Below are 12,831 nucleotides of genomic sequence, written 5' to 3'. Positions count from 1 at the left end.
CCTGGGAAATCATAAAATCCCAGAATGTTTGGGTTGGGAGAGACCTTCAAGTCCATCTTGTTCCAACCCCCTCCCATGGGCAGGGACACCTCCCACTATCCCAGGCTGTTCCAACCCTGTCCAACCTGGCTTTGGACATTTCCAGGGATCCAGGGGCAGCCCCAGCTTCTCTGGGCACCCTGTGCCAGGGCCTCACAAAACACCTGGAGCTGCTGTTGATGATGATGATGACTTTCAGGTACTTTTTTAAGGCCACAAGATCACCCCAGACAAGTGCCTGGACTTTGCACAGTGCAGAACCGGCCAAACCTTAAACTCTCTTCAGGCTCATTTTTTCTGGACTGCCACAGAACCATTAAATCTGATCCTTTCCTAAAAAGACAGCTGAGTGTGCAATGTGAGCCACATAAAATTCTTTGTCTCTGCTTTGGACTTGAATGGAAAAGTAGTTTGTTTTCCCATTAAATTGACCTCAAGTGTCGCTGCCCCAAAGGGGGTCTGTTCTTGGCCAGGGGCAGAGCGTGCTTGGCTCTCCCTGTGTTTTGCTGCAAGCCTGCTAACTCACTCCAGGACAATGGGAGGATGGTAATGCACTAAGGCAGGTATTTGTTAGCAGGTTAAATGTTTTGAGAAAGAAAATGTATATATACTTTGTGAAAGTTAATAGTTTAAGTTGAGGTTTGGTTGTGTCGGTGGTAACTTGGCTGATAGGGTTGGTGGTGTAGATCCAACTGCAGCACTAAGATCTGGGAAATAAATAAGGTGAAGTGGTGGTGAATTTCAAAGGAACAGAGTACAAGGCCTCTTTAATTGAATCTTACATTTTTAGGGTGGCTTTCAGAGGGAAAAGCCCAAATATGCTTTGCAAACCAACCTGTGCATTGTGTACTGTAGTGGGTCCATGTAGTGGATCCGTGTAGGGACAGTGTGACTTATTTAATGAGATGAACTGCATCATGTTCCATTTTAAAAGTGGTATTTCTTTATTTGTCTTGGGGAAAATACATTTTTCCTGAGAGTCTGTAGCTGATCAGACTCCTGCATCCCTTTCTGGCCACGGATGTTGCGGGGACAGGAGGCTGGCAGGTTGGATTGGGTATTGCCAAAATAAAATGAGGTTCAGGCCTGGAGTGTTACCTGGCAGGGCTGCCTGGCCCCCACCTGCTGGGGGTGTTGACTCCCAGTGCTCTTTGCTCATGGTTTGTTTAGGAGAAATTTTAGGATGTGAGTCTCACATGGGAGCACAAGTGCCACGCTGCCTTTTGAAGAGGTTGGGTGCCTTGACTTTGTAGGGGAAATAAGCCAAAAAATGAACTGTGATAACTTTCAAGCTGCTCCCAGGGTAATCCAGGTGGGAAGGGACTCACCTCTGGACAGGAGGTTCAGCTGGGTAAGTCAGGAAGCATCAGCAAAGCCCAGCTCCTTCCTAAGAGTGAGCAGAATTCCTCCACCTGTGAACACCATCACATTCACCCAGCTTTGGCTCTTCTCTGGCTTCTGTTTGCCTTTTAATGGCATTGGCCAAGGAGGCCTCAGTGCCTCCTTCCTCTCTTCCTGGTGTTTGGCTCAGGGGTTTGTTGGCCCCTGTGATGTTGGAATCAGCACATGGGAGCAGGTGGGCACTTGGGGAATGTCCATGGCATTACACTGGTGTGTTTATGGCCTGGCCTGGCTGCACTGGGACTTCTCATGTGCTTCTATATCCAGTACTTAGTCACCATCCATCTTCACTGCAGAAAATGAGTGGAAGACAAATTGTTACTGGAGACTTTTCTAGGGAAAAAGTTTTTAATGAGTACCTGAAGGGCCACAATCCCATGGATTGTGTGTGGTGTCATGTAGCTGTGAGCAGGTTTTCCTTATTGCAGAAGCTGGATTGATTCCTCAGGCTGGATAGCATCTGATTTTTATATGAGGGAGGGGGAAAAGTTGTGTGACTTTAATCTGAATTTACTAGGTACTTAATAGGAAAGACCTCTGCCCTGAGTGGCTTGCTCAGCCTATGTTGTGTTGCAGCAGCTCCATGGAGATGAAGCCTGCTGGCTTTATTTTACTCTGAAATCCATTTGGCTCAAGATTGCTTCCAGAATCTCATCCTCCCTGGTACTTCAGACTTGTGGCTGGGTAACCTGCTGGGTGTTGAGGCTTGTGGCAAAGCCTGGGTGCTGTGGTGGCCGAGAGGTGACACCGGCACAGGGAGCTTGTCCTTCAGGTGACAGGCAGAGGCGCATTTCCGAGAGCTGTCTGCTTCTGCCTGTCTCATCCCTTTATAATCTGCAATTTGTATTTAAAAGCAGAGGGATTTAAGTTGTTTTCTGTGCAGTTGTGGCCCGTGGGAGCAGTTGGCTGTCGTGGTGTTTGGCCCCGGAGCTGCCTTGGTGGCCGATTGCGTAAGCGAGCGAAGGTATTTGCAGCAGGCGCTTGGAAACGGGGAGAATTCAAGTCTCCATCGAGCTCAGGCTCAAACAGGTTGTGGAATTTATTTATACAACACCACTGGGGTGTGTGACACTGCAGAGCCAAACAAACAGAGGTTCCCAGCCCCGAGGCTTGTGCTGGGTGTTAGATAAGGAGGGATGGGGTAATTACAGCCAGGGACATGGGCGGAGGGGTTCCGAGTGGGTGAGGGCTGCATCCGTGTGCAGAACATGAAATGTGCCTCGTTAATGGCAGTGTGAAGAAACTGTGGGTGCACCTGGGGTTATGGCAGGGCTGGAGGTCAGCTCTGCAGGAGGAAGTGTTGTCTGAGCTGTTGGGGAGGTGTGGATTAATAAGGGAAAGCGGAAGGAGGAGAAATGAAACCAGCCAGGCGTGCGGGGAGCGGCCGCGTTACGTGGAAGCTGACGTGCAACAGCCCTGGCACTCCAGGGGCTTGGGGGATCTGGGTGTCACCACAGCCACTGGAATCCACACCCCGACCCCAAAACATGTGTGCTTGATGGGAACAGAGGAACAGGTAAAGAAAGGGCCCAGTGTGGTTTCTGGGGCTTGGCTGTCCCTCCTCTCTGCTGTCTGTGCTCTCGTGGTGCCAAGTTGGCTTCTGCCCAGCCACTGGGCTGGTTTTGGGGTGTACTTGATCAGTCAGCACTGGAAGTCTTGAATTGGTGGTTCTCCACATCAGCAATGCATGGATTGTTGTTCCCATGTGCCCTTTGACTGGGCAAACTGGATCTTTTGGGCTTTAGGAGCTGGGTAGTGGTTGTTAATACCTTTACTGTGTCACTAATTTCCTTTTTCCTTCCCTTTTGCTCTTCAGAAATGCCATTCTCCTGAGTGTGTAAGGAACCTACAGAAGTGTAATGTCTAACCCTACATGGAATAACAACTCTTGGAAGGTACCACCCTTTTTTAACTCCATAGCTTTGTTACAGGTTGGGTTAATGGTGTGCTGATCTTTGCTTCAAAGCTTGGAATTGAAGAACTGTGTCTTATGTAATGCTGTCCCTTTGAAAGGGCTGACAGTGCTGTGATCCTCCAGCCTCTGATTTCCAGAAAAGCTGGGTGCAAGCTGACACTTGGTTTGGGGTGCTGAGGGACCATGCCTGTTTCTCTGTGGATGATGATGTCTTTAGGCAGCTCTGGTGTTGCCTTAGGAACAGATGGTGGTTTCTATTCAGAGAGCTGAGCTGAGCTTTCTTCATACTTGGTGGCCATCCTTGGAAACATATTGCCCTTCTTTTTAGTGATGCATGATGGTTTGCCTGTTTCTCCAATTCAGTGACCTTCTGGATTGTCTTTCTTGAGGCTTCCAGGCATATTTATGAAGAATATTGTGCTGAAGTGCAGTTCCACTTTAACATTTCGATGGAAATGTCGTGGCTGTTCGTGCTGCATTAACCAGCTCTCAGGCGTTGGCTTGTTCTGCTGTCTGATCCTGCAGTGATGCCATAATACTGAATTTTGGACTGCCCTGTGCATTGCCATGGCAACAGACTGATGTCACACTCTCAAGGACATGACTTCAGTGCACGATCATGCAGAGGCACAATCAGGTTTGTGGAGGAGAAAGCTGACTAATGCACATCTCAAAAGCAAACAAGGGGAATGCAGGTTACAGCTGACCAACCAAGGTGCCTCAGTGTGCAATTCCCCCCTTAGAGGAGGGGCTGAATTTGTCCCTGAGACAGGAACAATTGTCTTGATGAGCTTCTCTTCACCATGGAGAAGCAGAGGACTTGCAGGTTTCCTATATCTTTAAAACAGGTGGTGGAAAGGATCATTGTTTCTGGGGTGGGGAAATGCTCTCTGGTTTCAGAGCTTTGAAAGGGCACTGCTTTCTTTTAATTTTAAAGAAGCTCTCAGTGGTCTTGTAAGCACCCTGAGAATACTTTGACTTGCTTAATGTTGTTCAAACAGTTTAATTGGTTTTCCAAAGCTTTTATTTTATCCATAACATTGGAAGGTGAAAGGGGAACTCCGCATCTGCATTATGGTCACATTTTCCTATATCCTATTAGCAGATTCCAAGATTGTTTAATGTGATCTCCACCCATTTCATTTGGCTGCAACCTTTGCTCCCATGAAAACAAGGCTGATTGTTCTGAATTGCTGTGTGTATGTGCTTTGGCAAGGCATGAAGGTACCTACAATAACACAACCATTGTCTGGAAAAAAAGGCAGTTTGCAGTAATAACTACAAATAACAGGGTGCAGTCCAGGGGCAAGACAGATAATGGTCCTTTTCCCACCCCCTGCACAGGGCAGATTCTTAAACATGGTCACCCCTCAGCATGACAGGGCTGTGGGCTTCAGCCTGGGATGTGAATACTGGGAATAAGGGACTGAAATATTTGCAAGTTGTTCCAAGTTTCTCTTTCCTGGCCTCGGTTCCATTGCTCATATCTACGGATGGGGAGACTGAATGACTTTTGCACAATGCAGTGTTTTATTTGCATGCTGTGAGCAGTTTAACAAGTGTGTGTGTGCTAAATGAAGCATTCCCACTTGCAGTGAGCAGCTGATGCACCCTTAAAATAAAAAAAAAGATTAAAAAAAGCAGTGCCTTTAGGTTGAACAGTGGAGTTTTGAGGGGTGACATTGTGCTGGTGGGTTGTGCCAAGGCTGAATGTTAACAAGAAATGCTGTGAGATGCAGCAAATAACCAACTCACACTCCTTGGTGCTAAAGCAATTTCTGCTCATCTCTGCACTTTGTGGGTAAAAGCTGTTATAGTACAAGATTTGGAAGGAACATAATTGTTTTAAATGCTCAGTGTCACAGGAATTGAAGACATTTAACAGAAAATGGCATTTCTTGTAGCAGTTTGGTTGCCTCCCAGGACAGGAAACTGTGAAGTGGTAAAAAAAGAGTCAGGGAAGGAGTTTAACAACCCTCTCTGTAAATCATGATGCTTGAATTCAGATCCTGGCCTTGAGCTGAAAGGACTGGGAGCTCTGCAGGACCCAGTGATTCAAGCTGCTGTGCAGAGAACAAGAAGATAATGGTGATGGAGCCTTGCTGAAAAGAGAGGCTTTGTGATACAGTCAAAGGGAAGGAAGTCTGGAGAACTCAGAAAAGGAACAGATGTTTTTGGTGGTGGGGAAAAACTTAACTATCCCTGTAGTTTGTTCTTGCAGCGGAGCCAGCAGGAGGAACTTGATACCAAACAAAAGTAGGCACACCCAGGATTTAGCAGAGGGATCCTGGAAAGCTGAAAATCAGTGCTTTGGTGCTTTTCTGTTTGACAAATACCTTATGCAGTGGCATCTGGCAGGTATAATAATAGATGTGTGTGCAAAGGTGTGTGTAAAACAGCTTGAAGGTGTTAGATGTTTCTCTTTAACAGCAATAAAAGAAATATTGATGTATGAAGTGATACCCAAAGCAGGGAGCCAAGAGAGATGCTGTTCTCTGAGAAGGAAATAATGACAAAAGATGCATTAAAAAAGAGGGTGAGGTTTTTTTTCTAGGGTGTGTTAATGGATGGTGATGACTTGAAGTGTGATAAAACAGTTTGCTGATCCTATGTATCAAAGTACCAGTGGCAATGATTTTTTAAGCTGTTGAAACTTGCATCCACCAAAAAATATATATCTATTTCATTCTTCCTAATAGGTTAATCCACTGTAATTGGCTGTGAAATCAACCTGGGGGAATTTTCCCATCTGTAAATGATGCACAGCCTCTTTGCTGTCTGCTTGGCAACTGTACCTTCAGATAATTAAAAGCTGTTTTTTAAATCCACTTTTCTTTCAACTCTTGTTTTTCTGCATCTTGCTGCTTCCCTGAGAGCTGTCAGTCTCTCTTCTGGCCAGGGTGTAAAAACCAAGATAATGTGCTTTTAGGAAAGGAAAACTGCAGATGATCTTTTTAATTTTTAAAAATGCATAAAAACTACAAAACTAGGTGAACGTGAGGAGCTTTTTAGCATGCACGTCACTGCTGCATATCTAAAAGTAACTAAACTTTCCCAGTCCAATATGGAAAATTTTGACTTTCAGAGCTCTGGTGCCACTTGCCCTGCTAAAATCAATAACCAAACCTCCATGGTTCACTGAGGAAGCAGTTGCAGTTCCCAGAAATGGCAGGAGCTGCTCAGCACAGGGATCCTCTGGTTTCAGCACATACTTTCATTGCTCTGGAGTGTTTTGAGAGGCCGAAGGGTGGGATGCAGCTCCAGTGAATTTCCAGATTCCTAACAGTGTGAGGGACTGTTTTTAATAGTGATGATAAAAACAGCTATTCCCAGTTGGAGGTTTAGTCAGTGGTATAATTATCAGAGCTATGAAATAGTGCAGGGATGGCTTGGGATGGAAAAAACTAAAGCTTGAAACTTATTTTCTTGAGGGAGCTGTTTGAAATGATTTCCTGCAAGCTCATAGAGAATTGGTGAGAGATGTCAAAGGGTGAGGGCTGGAGATTGGTGATTGCTTTGGTAATTCAGGGTTTGGGCTGCAGCTGGCTTTTGGGAGAGAATTGGTTGTTGAAGGCCAGGGGGATGAGTGGGAGCTCTGGAGTGGCACATTTGGTTTGTAAAGTGCTGAGGGTTTCCACAGCAGGGTCACAATCCCCAAAGCTCCAAATCTGCCTCACTCAAACCATCCCTTCTAAACCACAGCTGTGGGCTCCTTATTTTCTGCTTCACTTCTTAGAGATTTGGTGGGGTTTATTCATATTTTCTCCATTTTGTCCAAGAGGGGAAAATACTGTTTGTGCTAGAGGGAGCAATGGGAATATTGAGTTAGAGAGCAATGTAGGTATTTTTTCCTTTTTCTGTCTTTATAATAAAGTTGTTTTTTGGAGCTGTTAGAGCAGAGGCCACAAAGATGCTCTGAGGACTGGAGCACCTCTGCTCTGGAGCTGGGCTGGGAGTGTTCACCTGGAGAAGAGAAAGTTCTGGGGAGACCTTGGAGCCCCTTCCAGGGCTTGGAAAAAGAGGGAATGTGACTTTTTATGTGGGCAGATAGGGATATGGGACAAAGGGGAGAAGATTTAAATAAAAGAGGAGAGATTTAAATTAGATATTGGGAAGAAATTCTTCTCTGTGAGGGTGGGCAGGCCCTGGCACAGGGTGCCCAGAGCAGCTGTGGCTGCCCCTGGATCCCTGGCAGTGCCCAAGGTCAGGTTGGACAGGGCTTGGAGCAGCCTGGGACAGTGGAAGGTGTCCCTGCCATGGCAGGGTATTAGAACAAGGTGATCTTTAAGGTCCCTTCCAACCCAAATCATTCTAGGATTTTATGTTTTCTGTGTTTTTTCATTAAAAAAAAAATTCAAGTCTTGTAAAACAAACCCGATTCTGATGTTTCCAGTGGACTTTAGAAAAGTTCATGCTTCCAAAGTGGTTATTAACATGGAAAGGATTGCACCAGGATTATTTCTGGTGTCCTCTTCTAGGTCTGAGCCACTGAATTTTGAAGAGGAAATGTGAAAAGGGAAAGGCAGAAAGCAGAAGTTGTCACAGTTCATAAACGTGTAGAAGTTGTCCTTTACTGAAATTTCAGTGCTATTTTGGGGCCTTTCTTTTTTTCCCTAAGAATGAATTACAGTGGAATTCGTGCCATGCTTAGGATTTCTGAAACTTTGTGTCAGTTGCTAGGTGTGTTGACTACAAAGCTCTGAAAATATCAAACTATTTTTTACTTCAATAATTCTTGAGTTATTAGTGGGGAAAAAAAAATCTTTAAAAATAGAACTAATAAAAAATTAAAGATCTGTGGAATTGGTAGGTTTCCAGATTAGCTTAGATTTTAAATGGTCCTTTGAAATAATCATAATGCAATAAGATACTGAATTTAATGTTGGTCTCTACTGCAGTTTACCAGCCAAAATCTCTGAGTTTTGTGAAGCAGAGTTGGTCCTGCAGATGTTTTGTGTACAATGTTGAGAATTTCTGTAAGCCCAGGTGATGCTTTGTCTGGGAAGGATTTGTAGTGGCTGCCTTCTGGTTTCCTCTTGTGACACGTCATGGCCAAAGGGCTCATGTCTGTGCTTTGGCTGCTCAAAGTCCTTTCTGGTCCCTTTAAAGGGGTTCTGTGCTTTTTTACAAGCTGCAAAGCAGTTTAGGCTGGGAAATACCCTGATGCTGCTTTGGGATCGTTCCCCTGTGTTTGTGTGAGCCCAGCTCTGCTCAGCCATGCCCTGTTCTGCTCCTGCTGCTGTGTCTGTGTTGGATGAGCTCTGCAGGTGCCTGGTGTGGCTGTTGGATGCCCCAGGGTCCCCTTGGGCTGTGATGTTGTGCCAGGTGCTGTTGTGGGTCCCCTCTGCCTTGCAGTGCTGTTCTGCTGTCCCTGCTGAGGGTTCCAGCTTTGTGTTGCTGCCTGTCACACCCTGGTGTCCTGTTTCTTTCCTTTTCCTTGCATGCCCTCACTGCAGGCCTGGAGCTGTAGGAGGGGTGCTGCTGCTCCTTCCTGGCAGCCCCAGGGATGTCAGAGGCTCCCTCCCAAAGAGGCCTGGTGGCACTGGAGCTCTGGAGACCTCTGGTTGTAAAGGGTGGCTGCTCCCTGTGCAGGAAACTGGGGCTGAGAGTCACCTCTGCAGGAGGTGTGTCCTCATTCATTGAGGAGCTGTCACCATGTCCAGCAGTTGTATGAGAATGTGAGAAGGTTGTGTGGCCTTCATGAGAATGAGGAACCTCATCAAGTTCAGGTGCAAGGTGCTGTTCCTGGGTCAGGGCAATCCTAGGTGTGAGTACAGACTGGGAGAAGTCCTCACACCTCTGCAGAAGGTGTCCTCATTCATTGAGGAGCTGTGTCACCATGTCCAGCAGTTCTATGAGAACATAAGAAGGTTGTGTGGCCCTCATGAGAATGAGGAACCTCATCAAGTTCAGGTGCAAGGTTCTGCTGAGGAACCTCATCAGGTTCTGCAAGTCCAGGTGCTGTTCCTGGGTCAGGGCAATCCTAGGTGTGAGTACAGACTGGGAGAACTCCTCACACCTCTCCAGAAGGTGTGTCCTCATTCATTGAGGGGCTCTGTCACCATGTCCAGGAGTTGTGTGAGAATGTGAGAAGGTTGTGTGGCCTTCCTGAGAATGAGGAACCTCATCAAGTTCTGCAAGTCCAGGTGCTGCTCCTGGCTCAGGGCAATGCCAGGTGTGAGTACAAACTGGGAGAAGTCCTCACACCTCTCCAAAAGTTGTATGAGAATATGAGAAGGTTGTGTGGCCCTCATGAGAATGAGAAACCTCATCAAGTCCAGGTGCAAGGTGCTGTTCCTGGGTCAGGGCAATCCTAGGTGTGAGTACAGACTGGGAGAAGTCCTCACACCTCTGCAGAAGGTGTGTCCTCATTCACTGAGGAGCTGTGTCACCATGTCCAGCAGTTGTATGAGGATGTGAGAAGGTTGTGTGGCCCTCATGAGAAACCTCATCAAGTTCAGGTGCAAGGTTCTGCTGAGGAACCTCAAGTTCTGCAAGTCCAGATGCTGCTCCTGGATCAGGAGAGTCCTAGGTGTGAATACAAACTGGGAGAAGTCCTCACACCTCTGCAGGAGGTGTGTCCTCATTCATTGAGGAGCTGTGTCACCATGTCCAGCAGTGTATGAGAACATAAGAAGGTTGTGTGGCCCTCATGAGAATGAGGAACCTCATCAAGTTCAGGTGCAAGGTGCTGCTGAGGAACCTCATCAAGTTCTGCAAGTCCAGGTGCTGCTCCTGGCTCAGGGCAATGCCAGGTGTGAGTACAAACGGGGAGAAGTCCTCACACCTCTCCAAAAGTTGTATGAGAATATGAGAAGGTTGTGTGGCCTTCATGAGAATGAGGAACCTCATCAAGTCCAGGTGCAAGGTGCTGTTCCTGGATCAGGGCAATGCCAGGTGTGAGTACAGACTGGGAGAAGTCCTCACACCTCTCTGGACGGTGTGTCCTCATTCATTGAGGAGCTGTCACCATGTCCAGCAGTGTATGAGAACATAAGAAGGTTGTGTGGCCTTCATGAGAATGAGGAACCTCATCAAGTCCAGGTGCAAGGTTCTGCTGAGGAACCTCATCAAGTTCTGCAAGTCCAGGTGCTGCTCCTGGATCAGGGCAATGCCAGGTGTGAGTACAGACTGGGAGAACTCCTCACACCTCTGCAGAAGGTGTGTCCTCATTCATTGAGGAGCTGTGTCACCATGTCCAGCGGTTGTATGAGGATGTGAGAAGGTTGTGTGGCCCTCATGAGAATGAGAAACCTCATCAAGTTCAGGTGCAAGGTTCTGCTGAGGAACCTCATCAAGTTCTGCAAGTCCAGGTGCTGCTCCTGGCTCAGGGCAGTGCCAGGTGTGAGTACAGACTGGGAGAAGTCACTGAGGACAGCCCTGCAGAGGAGGACATTGGAGTTGTGGTGGATGAAGGGAGGGCTGGGAGGAGCTGTGTGTGCTCACAGTCCAGAGGGACAGCTGAGTCAGGGGGGCAGCAGCCAAGGGGTGTGATTGTCCCCCACAGGGTGCCCAGAGCAGCTGTGCCTGCCCCATCCCTGGGAATGTCCAAGGCCAGGCTGGATGGGCTTGGAGCAACCTGGGATAGAGAGAAGTGTCCCTGCCCTGGACCAGGGTTGAAACTGGATTTGAGGTCCCTCCCAACCTGAACCTCTCAAGGGTTCTGTGAAGTAGGATGTGTTCAGAGAGCTCAGAAATCTGAATTCCAGGGATCCCAGTGGGGTCTGCAGCACCTCTCCCAAGAAGGCAGAAGTGAATAAAAGAGGGACACACTGGGAAGTGGCCACTCTCCATACAAGGAGGAGCATTCCTGTCCCTCCTGAGACTGACATTAACAATGAGCTGTGAGTGATTGCAGTGGGTGACTCCTGTGCAGGGACAGACAGCCTGACAGGGTGGCCACAGGAGTTGCTGCCTGCCAGGGACCGGAGTTGGAGATGTCACAGAAGCACTGCCAAGAGAGCTTAAAGGTCAAGATAAAGTTCATGAGATTACTGATCACTGTTGTGGACAAAACAGAAAAAATAACAGTTATTGATGGCTAGAATAGTGAAATAATAGTGAGAAACAAGCATAAACCCAACATCTTCTCTCCAGTTTCACTGTGGGGCAGGACCTGCTCTGCTGTGGAGCTCCCCTTATCCTTCCCTGGCCTTGGTGCGGTTTTTCCTCATTTTCACCCTTTCTTAAATGTTTCCTCAGTGGCACCAGTTGGTTCAGTGATGGGCTCAGCCACATCTGTGGTGGGACATGAGGAGCAGGCTGGAAAGGGCCTGGGGTAGCCCTGACCTCTTCCAGTAGAAACTCTGTTGGAACCTGACATTAATTAGTGTTTTTTAATTACTTATTTTATTTTTGGTCTTAGATTGTAACCTGTTCTTCAGGACCTTTTCTGCTTTGTTTTTAAGGCACAGCTGGAAAGCCCAGTGAATCCCAAACTTATTCAGAGGCTGTGGGTGGTGGTGTGTCCTGTTTGCTTGTGGGTGGGTGGGTTGTTTTTAGATGTTCCTCAGGAATCTGTTCTGGTGCAAGTTTGCAGATGTAATGAGGCACTTTGTTCCAAAATGTGCTGTGAAAAATAGTTTGAACTTGTTTCTGCATGAAATCTGTCCTGAAGTTGGGGATACTTGGATAGCTCTTTCCCTAAGTGCAGAGCAGACTTTTCTGTAAACTGCTGACCTGTAAATTGGGGATTTCTGAGTTCAGCATTTTTGCACTGTCCTTGCAAGGTGGAAGATGGTTCTGTGTGAAAATGTGACATTGGGGCACCAGCAGTGCCCTACTTCAGACAAAAGTTTGAAAAGATTTAAGGTTTTGTGACAATTCATGAGACCTTGATACTAAAAACAGTGGAAAATGCTTTAATGTGAGAACAGAGTGTATTCAGGAATATGATAAGAAAAACTTGGGCATTTTGAATGACAGAAATCATGGAATCATAGAATGTTAAGGGGTTGGAAGGGACCTTAATGATAATCTCATGCCAAGCTCCTGCCATGTGCAGGAACTCCCACTTGACCAAGTTGCTTAAGGCCTTATCCAACCTATCCAAATATTTGCAAGTAATGGCACAGTTACTTCTTAAAGCTCTTTTTTTGGTACTATTATATTTAATCTAGTGTTTGTGCTGCTGAGTAAGGTTTGCTGAATTTGGATTTGGAGAGACCCTTAGGAAAAATCTGGACACTTTAGAGATGCCTGATGGATTTTGGAACCTCTCAGCCCTGCAGTGGACTGGAATGAATCCATGTGGAGGAAACTGCATGTTCTGCTTTGAGTCTTTTGTGTGGGTTTGGTTTGCTTGGGGTTTTTTGGGGAGTGTTTTTTTTTGGGGGTCTTTTGTGCCTCTGTCTCTGCTGAAAAAGTATCCACAGTGGTATAGGACAGAGAAATGCACATAATAATCTTTTGGTTAAAGGGTAAAATTCTACATAAGTAAATAAATTACCTCTTGTTCTGCTACACTGTGTAGGTCT

General features: G+C 46.7%; 1 protein-coding gene across 11 annotated transcripts in view; it reads left to right on the top strand.

Annotated features, from left to right (window-relative positions):
* Positions 1 to 12,831, top strand: part of FBXO34 (F-box protein 34) — a 40,892-nt gene that overhangs the window by 10,807 nt on the left and 17,254 nt on the right. For 6 of the 11 annotated variants that reach the window (XM_064715896.1, XM_064715887.1, XM_064715889.1 and 3 more), the window contains exon 2: positions 3,257 to 3,335. The exons of 3 other annotated variants lie outside the window; for them this stretch is intronic. The gene's annotated coding sequence lies outside the window, so the exon portion shown is untranslated. Of the gene's footprint in view, positions 1 to 3,256; positions 3,336 to 3,744; positions 3,993 to 12,831 lie in introns of all 11 variants that reach the window. 2 more of the 11 variants (XM_064715892.1, XM_064715885.1) reach the window with 1 other exon arrangement.

The sequence above is a fragment of the Zonotrichia leucophrys genome, chromosome 5 (assembly GCF_028769735.1).
Source record: "Zonotrichia leucophrys gambelii isolate GWCS_2022_RI chromosome 5, RI_Zleu_2.0, whole genome shotgun sequence".
NCBI classification, from domain to species: Eukaryota; Metazoa; Chordata; class Aves; order Passeriformes; family Passerellidae; genus Zonotrichia; species Zonotrichia leucophrys.
Note: the sequence above shows the minus strand (reverse complement) of the source record. Positions and strands in the feature narration are given on the sequence as shown.